A 14,197-nucleotide genomic window follows, 5' to 3' on the forward strand; every position below is an offset into this window, starting at 1 on the left:
CCCCCTTGCTCCTTTATATACGGGGGCAGGGGGCATCTCTAGACACAATAATTGATCATTGATCTCTTAGCCGTGTGTGGTGCCCCCTCCACAATATTCCACCTTGGTAATATCGTAGCGGTGCTTAGGCGAATCCCTACATCGGTAGCATCATCAACACCGTCATCACGCCGTCGTGCTGACGGAACTCTCCCGCAAAGCTCTGCTGGATCGAAGTTCGTGGGACGTCATCGAGCTGAACGTGTGCTGAACTCGGAGGTGCCGTATGTTTGATACTTGATCGGTCGGATCGTGAAGACGTACTACTACATCAACCGCGTTGTGCTAACGCTTCCGCTTTCAGTCTACGAGGGTACGTGGACAACACTCTCCCCTCTCGTTGCTATGCATCACCATGATCTTGCGTGTGCATAGGAATTTTTTTGAAATTACTATGTTCCCCAACATTTGTCACCTCTAAATAACCAGAAACTTTTACATGTATTGGGTAATTTTCTTTTAATCCATTCATGCATTGGTTTAATGTGCAACAAAATTTGAACACTTGAAGGGGAGCAATAAAAATGGGACTAACAAAAAAATTGGGACCGTATCATCGACGTGCGCAACGAAGCGATGCTCCTCCTCCCTGCGTTGGGGGGCACCACAAGACCCTCGTCATTCACTGCCGCACCCACAAGGAACTGGTCTTCCTCTCCCTCCTTCAACAATTTGGCATGGGGTTAGTCATTCTCTTCCCCTCCATATCATCTTCCACGTGTACCATGATGACCAACATGAGGTGTTAGCATGAGTATGCGGGGCAATGGATGGGGAGCAGTCTCGCCATGGTGATTTTGGCCACATGGCGGTGGTGAAGAGAGCCTCGACTGCGAATTGGGTGACGACGATGCAAAAAGGACCACCGACGATGATTTAAGGCTCGATCCCGACCTGACTGAGGTAAAATGGGGGCAGAGGTGGGGGGCTAAGTAGGGGTTAGGGGTGGTGCCTGAAGGAAATATGCCCTAGAGGCAATAATAAATTTGTTATTTTATATTTCCTTATATCGTGATAAATGTTTATTATTCATGCTAGAATTGTATTAACCAAAAACTTGATACATGTGTGGATACATAGACAAAACACCATGTCCCTAGTAAGCCTCTACTAGACTAGCTCGTTAATCAAAGATGGTTAAGTTTCCTAACCATAGACATGTGTTTGTCATTTGATGAACGGGATCACATCATTAGGAGAATGATGGGATGGACAAGACCCATCCGTTAGCTTGGCATATTGATCGTTCAGTTTTATTGCTATTGCTTTCTTCATGTCATATACATATTCCTTTAACTATGAGATTAAGCAACTCCCGGATACCGGAGGAATGCCTTGTGTGCTATCAAACATCACAATGTAACTGGGTGATTATAAAGATGCTCTACAGGTATCTCTGAAGGTGTTTGTTGGGTTGGCATAGATCAAGATTAGGGTTTGTCACTCCGAGTATCAAAGAGGTATCTCTAGGGCCTCTCGGTAATACACATCATAAGCTTGCAAGCAAACGACTAAGGAGTTAGTCACAAGCGGATGTATTACGGAACGAGTAAAGAGACTTGCTGGTAACGAGATTGAACTAGGTATGAAGATACCGACGATCGAACCTTGGGCAAGTAACATACCGATAGACAAAGGGAATTACGTATGTTGCCATAAGGTTCGACCGATAAAGATCTTCGTAGAATATGTAGGAGCCAATATGGGCATCCAGGTTCCGCTATTGGCTATTCAACGGAGAGGTGTCTCGGTCATGTCTACATAGTTCTCGAACCCGTAGGGTCCGCACGCTTAACATTTGTTGACGATACAATACTATATGAGTTATGTATGTTGGTGACCGACTGTTGTTTAGAGTCCCAGATGAGATCACGGACATGACGAGGAGCTCCGGAATGGTCTGGAGGTAAAGATTGATATATAGGATGATATGGTTCGGCCAAGGGGTGAAGCCCACGGGGCTTTAGGTCGGTGCAAAAGGAGTTTTGCGGAGGCCAGGGGCCAAACGCCAGAGATCCTGGTGTCTGGCCCTGGGCCAAACACCGAGGCCCATGGTGTCTGGGCCAGACGCCAAGAACCGTGGCGTCTGGTCCTGGTAGTCCGATAAGGACTCTTCCTTGCGGGCAAAACCGACTTTGAGGAGGCTTTTACTCGAAGTTTGGACCCCATGGCTCAACATATAAATAGAGGGGTAGGGCTAGCACCTGGAACACATCGAGATACACCAAGCCATGTGTCGGCAACCCCACCCCTCTAGTTTATCCTCCGTCATAGTTTTTGTTGTTCTTGGCGAAGCCCTGCGGAGATTGTTCTTCACCAACACTGTCACCATGTCGTCGTGCTGCCGGAACTCATCTACTAATTCGCCCCTCTTGCTGGATCAAGAAGGTGAGGACGTCATCGAGCTAAACGTGTGCTGAACGTGGAGGTGCCGTACGTTCGGTACTTGATCGGGACGGATCATGAAGGTGTATGACTACATCAACCGCGTTGATAAACGCTTCTGCTTTGCAATCATCAAGGGTATGAAGATGCTCTCCCCCTCTCGTTGCGATGCATCTCCTGGATAGATCTTGTGTGAGCGTAGGATTTTTTTTGAAATTGCATGTTACGTTCCCCAACAATGGCATCCGAGCTAGGTCTATGCGTAGATGAAATGCACGAGTAGAACACAAAGAGTTGTGAGCGGTGATATTGTTGGTATTGTTGGATTCGGCGGTATTGTTGGATGAAGTGGCCCAGACCAACCTTACATGACCATGTTCATGAGACCGGTTCCACCGACAGAATGCAACTAATTTTGCATAAAGGTGGCTGGCGGGTGTCTGTTTCTCCAACTTTAGTTGAACCGAATTTGACTGCGGTCGGTCCTTGTTGAAGGTTAAAACAACAAACTTGATAAATCACCGTAGTGGTTTTGATGCATAGGTAAAACGATTCTTGCTAGAAGCCCGTAGCAGCCACGTAAAACTTGCAACAACAAAGTAGAGGACGTCTAACTTGTTTTTACAGGGCATGTTATGATGTGATATGGTCAAAACATGATTTGATATACATTATTGTATGAGATGATCATGTTTTGTAAATGTTCTCGGCAACTGGTAGGAGCCTTATGGTTGTTGCTTTATTGTATGAAATGCAAACGCCATGTAATTGCTTTACTTTATCACTATGCGTTAGCGATAGTTGTAGAAGCAATAGTTGGCGAGATGACCATGACGCTATGATGGAGATCAAGGTGTCAAGCCGGTGACGATGGAGATCATGACAATGCTTTGGAGATGGAGATAAAAGGCACAAGATGATGATGGCCATATCATGTCACATATTTTGATTGCGTGTGATGTTTATCTTTTATGCATCTTATTTTTCTTAGTACGGCGGTAGCATTATAAGATGATCCTTACTAAAAATTTCAAGGTATAAGTGTTCTCCCTGAGTATGCACTGTTGTGACAGTTCGTCATGCTAATTCACCACGTGATGATCAGGTGTGATAGGCTCTACGTTCACATACAACGGGTGCAAAACAGTTTTGCACATGCGGAATACTCGGGTTAAACTTGACGAGCCTAGCATGTACAGACATTGCCTCGGAACACTGGAGACCAAAAGGTCGAACATGAATCATATAGTAGATATGATCAACATAGAGATGTTCACCATTGAAGACTACTCCATCTCACGTGATGGTCGGACATGGTTTAGTTGATTTGGATCACGTATCATTTAGATGACTTTAGGGATGTCAATCTAAGTGGGAGTTCTTAAGTAATATGATTAACTGAACTTAATTTATCATATACTTAATCCTGGTAGTATTTGCATATCTATGTTGTAGATCAATAGATAGCGATATAGCTCCTATATATTTTTGATATGTTCCTAGAGAAAAGTTGAAAGATGATAGTAGCAATGATGCGGACTGGGTCCGTGATCTGAGGATTATGGTCATTGCTACACAGAAGAATTATGTCGTTGATGCACCGCTAGGTGAAAGGCCTATTGCAGGAGCGGGTACATATGTTATGAACATTTTGCAAGCTTGATATGATGACTACTTGATACTTTAGTGCGCCATGCTTTACGGCTTACAACCAGGACTTCAAAAAATGTTTTGAACATCACGGAGCATATGAGATGTTCCAAGAGCTGAAAGTCGTATTTCAAACTCATGCCCGTGTCGAGAGGTATGAGACCTCTCACAAGTACTTTGCCTACAAAATGGAGGAGAATAGCTCAACCAGTGAGCATGTGCTCAGAATGTATGGGTACTACAATCACTTGAATCAAGTGGGAGTTAATCTTCCCGATAAGATAGTGATTGACAGAGTTCTCTAGTCACTATCACCAAGCTACTAGAACTTTATGATGAACTATAATGTGCAAGGGATAACGGAAAAGATTCCCGAGCTCTTCGCGATGCTGAAATTGGCGAAGGTAGAAATCAAGAAAGAGCATCAAGTGTTGATGGTTAACCAGACCACTAGTTTCAAGAATAAGGGCAAAGGAAAAGAAAGGGAACTTTAAGAAGAATGACAAGCAAGTTGACACTCCCGTGAAGAAGCCCAAAGCTAGACCTAAGCCTGAAACTGAGTGCTTCTACTACAAAGGGAATGATCACTGTAAGCGGAACTTCACCAAATACTTGCAGATAAGAAGGATCGTAAAGTGAACAAAGCTATATTTGATGTACATGTTATTGATGTGTACTTCACTAGTATTCATAGTAAACCCTGGGTATTTGATACCGGTTCAGTTGCTAAGATAAGTAACTCGAAACAGGAGTTGTAAAATGAACATAGACTAGTTAAGGGCGAGGTGACGATGTATGTTGGAAGTGATTCCAAGGTTGATAAGATCACAATCGCACACTCCCTCTACCTTCGGGATTAGTGTTGAACCTAAATAAATGTTATTTGGTGTTTGCGTTGAGCATGAATATGATTGGATCATGTTTATTGTGATACAGTTATTCATTTAAGTTAGAGAATAATTGTTGTTCTGTTTACATGAATAAAACCTTCTATGGTCATACACCCAATGTAAATGGTTTATTGAATCTCGATCATAGTGATACACATATTCATAATATTGATGCCAAAAGATGCAAAGTTGATAATGATAGTGCAACATATTTGTGGCACTGTCGTTTAGGTCATATTGGTGTAAAGCGCATGAAGAAACTCCATGCAGATGGGATTTTGGAATCACTTGATTATGAATCATTTGATACTTGCGAACCATGCCTCATGGGCAATATGACTAAAACTCCGTTCTCCGGAACAATGGAGCGAGCTAATGACTTATTGGAAATAATACATACCGATGTATGCGGTCCAATGAGTGTTGAAGCTCGCGGCGGGTATCATTATTTTCTGACCTTCACAGATGATTTGAGCAGATATGGGTATATCTACTTGATGAAACACAAATCTGAAACATTCGAAAAGTTAAAAGAATTTCAGAGTGAAGTGGAGAATCATCGTAACAAGAAAATATAGTTTCTATGATCTGATTGCAGAGGCGAATATTTGAATTATGAGTTTGGCCTCATTTAAAACAATGTGGAATAGTTTCACAACTCACACCACCTGGAACACCATAGCGTAATGGTGTGTCCGAACATCGTAACTGTACTTTATTAGATATGGTGCGATCTATGATGTCTCTTACCAATTTACCACTATCGTTTTGGGGTTATGCATTAAGACAACCGCATTCGTGTTAAATAGGGCACCGTCTAAATCCGTTGAGACAACACCATATGAATTGTGGTTTGGCAACAAACCTAAGCTGTCGTTTCTTAAAGTTTGGGCTTGCGACATTTATGTCAAAAGGCTTCAGCCTGATAAGCTCGAACCCAAATCGGAGAAGTGCATCTTCGTAGGATACCCTAAGGAAACAATTGGGTACACCTTCTACCACAGATCCGAAGGCAAGATCTTTGTTGTCGAGAATGAAACCTTTCTAGAGAAGGAGTTTCTCTCAAAAGAAGTGAGTGGGAGGAAAGTAGAACTTGATGAGGTAATTGTACCTTCTCTCAAATTGGAAAGTAGCACATCAGTGAAATCCGTTCCCGTGATGCCTACACCAACTAGTGAGGAAGCTAATGATGATGATCATGAAACTTCAGATCAAGTTACTACTGGACCTCGTAGGTCGAACAGAGCACATTCCGCACCAGAGTGGTATGGTAATCCTGTCCTGGAAGTCATGTTACTAGACCATGACGAACCTACGAACTATGAAGAAGCTATGATGAGCCCAGATTCCGACATATGGCTTAAGGCCATGAAATCTGAGATAGGATCCATGTATGAGAACAAAGTGTGGACTTTGGTGGACTTGCCCGATGATCCGCAAGCCATAGAGAATAAATGGATCTTCAAGAGGAAGACTGATGCTGATAGTAATGATATTGTCCACAAAGCTCGACTTGTCACAAAAGGTTTTCGGCAAGTTCAAGGAGTTGACTACGATGAGAATTTCTCACCTGTAGCGATGCTTAAGTCCATCTGAATCATGTTAGCAATTGCCACATTATGAATTCTGGCAAATGGATGTGAAAACCGCATTCCTTAATGGATATCTCAAAGAAGAGTTGTATATGATGCAACCAGAAGGTTTTGTCAATCCTAAAGGTGCTAACAAAGTGTGCAAGCTCCAGCAATCCTTCTATGGACCGGTGCAAGCATCTCGGAGTTGGAATATACGCTTTGATGAGGTGATCAAAGCATGTGGTTTTATACAGACTTAGGGTGAAGCCTGTATTTACAAGAAAGTGAGTGGGAGCTCTGTAGCATTTCTAATATTATATGTGGATGACATATTGCTGATTGGAAATGATATATAATTTCTGGATAGCATAAATGGATAATTGAATAAGAAGTTTTCAATGAAAAACCTCGGTGAAGCTGCTTACATATTGGCCATCAAGATCTATAGAGATAGATCAAGACGCTTGGTAAGATTTTTCAATGAGTACATACCTTGACAAGATTTTGAAGTAGTTCAAAATGGAATAGTCAAAGAAGGAGTTCTTGCCTGTGTTGCAAGGTGTGAAGTTGAGTACGACTCAAAACCCAACCACGACAGAAAATAGAAAGAGAATGAAAGTCATTCCCTATGCCTTAGCCATAGGTTCTATAAAGTATGTTATGTTGTATACCAAACCTATTGTGTACCTTGCCATGAGTTTGGCAAGGGGGTTCAATAGTGATCCAGGAGTGGATCACTGGACAGTGGTCAAAGTTATCATTATAGGACTAAGGAAATATTTCTCAGTTATGGAGGTGATAAAGAGTTTGTCATAAAGAGTTACGTTGATGCAAGCTTATACACCGATCTAGATGACACTGAGTCTCAATCTAGATACATGTTGAAAGTGGGAGCAATTAGCTAGAGTAGCTCCATGCAGAGCATTGTAGACATAGAAATTTGCAAAATACATGTGAATCTGAATGTGACAGACCCGTTGACTAAACTTCTCTCACAAGCAAAACATGATCACACCTTGTTACTCTTTGGGTGTTAATCACATGGCGATGTGAACTTGATTATTGACTCTAGTAAAACCCTTTGGGTGTTAATCACATGGTGATGTGAACTATTGGTGTTAAATCACATGGCGATGTGAAAGATTATTGAATCTAGTGCAAGTGGGAGACTGAACGAAATATACCTTAGAGGCAATAATAAAGTTGTTACTTTATATTTCTTTATATCAAGATAAATGTTTATTATTCATGCTAGAATTGTATTAACCAGAAACTTGATACATGTGTGGATACATAGACAAAACACTGTGTCCCTAGTAAGCCTCTACTAGACTAGCTCATCAATCAAAGATGGTTAAGTTTCCTAACCATAGACATGTGTTGTCATTTGATGAACGGGATCACATCATTAGGAGAATGATGTGATGGACAAGACCCATTCGTTAGCTTGGCATATTGATCATTCGGTTTTATTGCTATTGCTTTCTTCATGTCATATATTTATTCCTTTGACTATGAGATTATGCAACTCCCAGATACCGGAGGAATGCCTTGTGTGCTATCAAATGTCACAATGTAACTGGGTTATTATAAAGATGCTCTACATGCATCTCCGAAGATGTTTGTTGGGTTGGCATAGATCGGGATTAGGATTTGTCACTCTGAGTATTATCGGAGAAGTATCTCTGGGCCCTCTCGGTAATACAGATCATAATCTTGCAAGCAAATGACTAAGGAGTTAGTCACGAGGTGATGTATTACAGAACGAGTAAAGGGACTTGCCAGTAACGAGATTGAACTAGGTATGAAGATACCGACGATCGAACCTCGGGCAAGTAACATACCGATAAACAAAGGGAATTACGTATGTTGTCATAAGGTTCGACTGATAAAGATCTTCGTAGAATTTGTAGGAGCCAATATGGGCATCCAGGTTCCGATGTTGGTTATTCACCGGAGAGGTGTCTCAGTCATGTCTACATAGTTCTCGAACCCGTAGGGTCCGCACGCTTAATGTTCGTTGATGATATAGTACTATATGAGTTATGTATGTTGGTGACCGAATGTTGTTCAGAGTCCCGGATGAGATCACAGACATGATGAGGAGCTCCGGAATGGTCCGGAAGTAAATATTGATATATAGGATAATATGGTTCGGGCGAGGGGTGAAGCCCACGGGGCTTTAGGTCGGTGCAAAAGGAGTTTTGCCGAGGCCAGGGGTGACGGAGTCTTGGACTAGGGGTACTCACCACGTCGTCTCTTGACCAGCTGGATCGGGCCGAGGACCCCCATGGCGGTTCACTCATGGGCCACTTCGGGCAGCCCATGCCGCATACAAGGAGGTTTCCACAAGACTTGGTGCACAAGACGAGGACTCTCTTAAACCCTAGGCCTTCGGTGTGTTATATAAACCGAGGCCAGGCTAGTCAGTAGATGATCTAATATTCATTAGAACAATTTCGTGGTAGATACATGTACTCTGTACTACAGCCATATGAATACAATCAAAAACAGGATGTAGGGTATTCTATCTTCGGGAGAGCCCACACCTGGGTTAAACCTTGTGTCCATGTTACCATCACTCCAATATGCCTACCTTAGGACCCCTACTACGATATATGCCAGATTTCACACCGACATTGGTGATTTCATTGAGAGCCTGCTGCTAGTCGTCACAGTGCGATGGGAATTCAGATTGTCTCCGGCGCGATGTACGCGTCAGAACTGAGTTCTATTGTCGATGTCGGCATCTTTGTCGCCGACTTGATTAGTCACCTTGACTCGACCGAGGACTGTGCTCTGTCTCAGATCATTATGTTCGGACGAGGGCCTTCATTATCAACTCCAATCTCTATCAAGATCATGGAGCAATCATCGATGGAGCTCGGGAGCTCAACGTCAACATTGCCCTCGGGCGACCGTGATGTTTTTCTGGACAGTAAACTTGTATCCGCCGCCACCGCCTCCTCGAGCGTCGCTTTGATGATTGTGCCGGTGGAATTGTGCGGAATTGAGTGTACAACAACCGTGTAAAATTTTGTCGCGTTCCGATGGAGGAATCTTCGGTGATCTATGATATACTGGAGGCCTGTTGAGTCTGGACGGTAATCTGGACGAGTTTAGGGAGTGGTCTCCAGAGCCTAGCTCGGAGGTCATTTGGAAGACCCAACCGTTCATCTTCTGCAAAATTTCCATATCTACCACCTCTCAAAATTTCAGCTCGATCCGACTGTTCAAACTCCGGGAACCTTCCGATTAGTGCATCACTTTTCAGATATGTTTTCTGCGCGAATACGAATCCGACCTGAGTTCATCTTTCTTCATGAACGGGATATTGGACAACCTTTTTGGAAGAATCTCTTTTTAGGGTATTGTGTTTTGTTTCTGAACACATGTTCACAAATTTTGCTCCTTTTTGGAGGTAATCTTCACCGTTGTGCCGGTGTCAAACCAGCCCTTGCTCTACGTCTGCTGACCTGTGCTAGACAGAATGTCGCTTCATCGAGCCGAGCCCAACCTTATCGGATCATCAACTCGGCAATCCAAACAAGAGTTCAGCATCGCAAAGACTAAATTATCACCAACACCATCGCCCCACGAATTGCATGGGTCAGGCACGCCGACATCGCCGCTCGGTCACTTCCGGCATTGATCGGGTCACAAGTTATGACCAGCGTCGGCATGGCCAAGCTGTAGCTTCTTCAAACTGATGTCTGCGACGCTGAAACGCTTCAACACCTCAGCTAGCTCGGCGGCTGCAACATCACCTTACCGACCTGCTCCGTCACCTCGTCTGGACCGGGGGCTTCTCCATCTCTTCGTCAACCTACTCCGGAGACTTCGACGTCACCAGCCGACCAGCTTCATCATGTTAGCTAGACCGGGGGCTTTGCCCCCACAAGCCAACCTTTGCCAGCATCGCCATGCCGTCGCTTCATCGCCCATCAGGCAATGGGTGTTCGAATCGAGTCCCAATTTTGGGAGTAATCTTTCTTCAGATTGCTACAACAGATAAGCCAGGTGCTATTAATTCTAGTAATTTTTTCTTGCTTGGGTTAATTTTTTCTGAGGAATTTTTACTCTAGTTTGTTCCATCATTTGTACACAGATCTGTCAAATGATGGCCGCATTAGCGATGGTTGCGCGATGGTTCAGTCAGGTTCCGTCCGCAGTTCGGCGAACGCCTCATCGGGGACTCGGACCGCCATGTGAATACAGGTTTTGTCACGTCGGCGCCCTGCACCGACATTGGCTATGACGCCAAGCCACATCTCTTTAAAAAAATATTATGCGTAAATTAATTATGCGAGGTTTCTTTTTCTATATTTATATTATTATTTTTTGGACTGCACTATTTTACATGTGTAGGTAATCGAATTCAACTGCGTCACACGGTCACTTCGGCTACAGTAATCCCACATTAGGCTACAGTAATCCCACATTAACGATGCCACGTCACCACGGTTACTGTTGTTAAATCTCGCGTTAATTCGAAACCACTTCAAAATTCAAATTTAAATTAATGGCAAACAACAAAAGTTTTTTTTTAAAAAAAGTTAAAACAAAAATGTTCGGGCGGTGCCATATTTTGCTTAAGTAAATATGGTGTAATAAATACATTTTTATAAAGTGCCTAGATAATTTAAAATGATTTAAAACAAGAAAGAAAATAAATAAAAAGAAAAGAAACTACAAAAACAGAAAACAAAACTAAACTAAAAAGAATAAAAAGGCCCCCTGGCCAACTGGGCCGGACGGCCCAGCTCACCGGCCAAGCCAGCCCACCTGGCCCAGCCGGCCGACCCGCCCTGCCTTATCCCCACGAGGGGGGGGAACCCTAACCGCACTACCCCACTTCCCCCCCCCCCACACACACATCACCCACTCCTCACCCCCCCCGATCTGGATCGAGATCGGGGGCTCGACGCCGACGCCGCCCGGTGCTGCCCCGCCTCACGAGGCGCCCCGCTGGCACACGATGTCGCCCCGTCCTCACCTCCTCCCCGACCAGCCACGCGGGGCAGTGGCGCCCCTCGCCGCACGTCCGACGCCGCGCCTCCTCGGATTCCGTCGCTGGAACCACGTCGCCATCACCGGACTGCCTCCCCGTCGCCTGGTCGTCTCCGACTTCCTCCTCAACCCCCCGCTGCCCGAACCCCTACACCACACAGTGAGCTGCCCCCTATTCCCCTCTGTCCCCGCGGTCACCGCGCCCTACCATTTCGCCCGTGCCCAAGAACGTCGTCGCCGTGCTCCGGCACCTCCGTGCTGCTCCCTAGTTGTGAGCCCACCGTTTGCCTCTGCTCACGCTCCCGCGCACGTTGCCCCGTTCGCGCCTGGACTGCTGCACAACGATAGCTGTTGCTGTTCATTGCGGTCGTCGACAACCGACACGGCTCGCCGAGGCCATCTTGGTCAGGGCTCCGCCACCGCTCCTGTGCCCTTCTCTGCCTGCTGCTGTCGCCCGCTCCGCCTCCTCGTAGTCCCAGCGCTCACCATCACCGGCCACGGTCGCCGCCGAAGCCCCTGCTGCCCGAGCCTTCCCCCGCCCGCGCCCGCATCCGCCAAGACCCGGCGCCGTTCCTGCCGGTTCGGCTCCGCCGCTCGCCGGCGTTGGCCGTGCCCTCCCGCTCGCGCACCCGCCAGGCCACTGGCCTTGCCCGCCGCTCCCTGCGAGCGAGCGCCCGCACAGGCGCCCGTAGCGCCCGCTAACCCGCATCGGCCCAATGGCCCTATGACAAACGGGGCCCAGCCCTAGAACATTTTAAGAAAAATAAAAGTTAAAATGAATTAATAAAATTTATAATTAATTAATTAATTAATTAATTAATTAATACTAATTAAGTAATTAATCTAATCAACTAGTTAATTTAATTAAGCAGTAATTAGATTAGTTAAACTCTAATTAGACTAAACAGTCTATGACAAGTGGGACCCACATGTCAGATTGACCAGTCAACCCCTTTGTTGACTGCTGATGTCATGCTGATGCAATAATACTAATTTTGAATTAATTTAATAATAATAATTTGGAAAAAGATTTAAAACTTTAAAAATTAATATAAAATAAACCATAGCTCGGATGGAAAAACTTTGTACATGAAAGTTGCTCAGAACAATGAGACGAATCCGGATACGCAGCCTGTTCGTCTGCCGCACATCGCTAACATACCGAACTCGCAACTTTCCCCCTCCGGCTCCTTTGCCCGAAAATGCAAAACACCGGGGATACTTTCCCGGATGTTTCCCCCCTTCACTGGTATCACCTCATACCGCGTTAGGGCACGCCTAGCATCACACTTTGTCATGTCATGCATCATCATGCATTTGCTTGCATTGTATTTATTGTTTCTTCCCCCTCTTCTCTCACTAGACACCGAGACCGACGCCGCTGCTACCCAGTACGACTACGGTGTTAACGACCCCTCCTTCTTGCCAGAGCAATCAGGCAAGCCCCCCCCCCCCTTTGATCACCAGATATCGCCTATTCTTCTCTATACTGCTTGCATTAGAGTAGTGTAGCATGTTACTGTTCGGTTATTCCTATTCTGTTGCATAGCCTGTCATTGTTGCTACAGTCATTGATACCTTACCCGCAATCCTAAATGCCTAGTATAGGATGCTAGTTTATCATCATTGGCCCTACATTCTTGTCAGTCTGCCTTGCTATACTATCGGGCCGTGATCACTCGGGAGGTGATCACGGGTATATACTATACATACATATCCTATACAGATGGTGACTAAAGTCGGGTCAACTTGTTGAGTACCCGCAAGTGGTTCCAATGTGGGGGCTGGAAGGACAGGTGGCTCCATCCCGGTAGAGGTGGGCCTGGGTTCCCGACGGCCCCCGACTGTTACTATGTGGCGGAGCGACCGGGCAGGTTGATACCACCTAGGAGAGAGGTGGTCCTGGCCCTGGTCGGCGTCCGCGGTTACTTCATAATAACACGCTTAACGAGATCTTGGTATTTGATCTGAGTCTAGCCACTGGCCTATACGCACTAACCAACTACGCGGGAAAGATATGGGCACTCGACGTCGTGGTATCAGCCGAAGCCTTCTTGATGTCAGCGACTGAGCGGCGCGCGCCAGATTGGACCGCGTAACGTGACTTCCTTTGTAATGGAGGTTGCTAGGTCTGCTTCCGGTCGCCCACGCAACATGCAAGTGTGCAATGGGTGATGGGCCCAGACCCCTGCGCGTATAGGATTTAGACCAACGTGTTGACCTCTCTGTTGTGCCTAGGTGGGGCTGCGACGTGTTGATCTTCCGAGGCCGGGCATGACCCAGGAAAGTGTGTCCGGCCAAATGGGATCGAGCGTGTTGGGTTATGTGGTGCACCCCTGCAGGGAAGTTAATCTATTCGAATAGGCGTGTCCCTCGGTAAAAGGACGACCCGGAGTTGTACCTTGACCTTATGACAACTAGAACCGTATACTTAATAAAACACACCCAGACAAGTTCCACAGACAACCCGGTGATCGCTTTTCCACTGGGCGACGAGGGGAGGATCGCCGGGTAGGATTATGCTATGCGATGCTACTTGGAGGACTTCAATCTACTCTCTTCTACATGCTGCAAGACGAAGGCTGCCAGAAGCGTAGTCTTCGATAGGACTAGCTATCCCCCTCTTATTCTGGCATTCTGCAGTTCAGT

This window comes from Triticum dicoccoides, chromosome 3B (genome assembly GCF_002162155.2).
Source record: "Triticum dicoccoides isolate Atlit2015 ecotype Zavitan chromosome 3B, WEW_v2.0, whole genome shotgun sequence".
Taxonomy (NCBI): Eukaryota; Viridiplantae; Streptophyta; class Magnoliopsida; order Poales; family Poaceae; genus Triticum; species Triticum dicoccoides.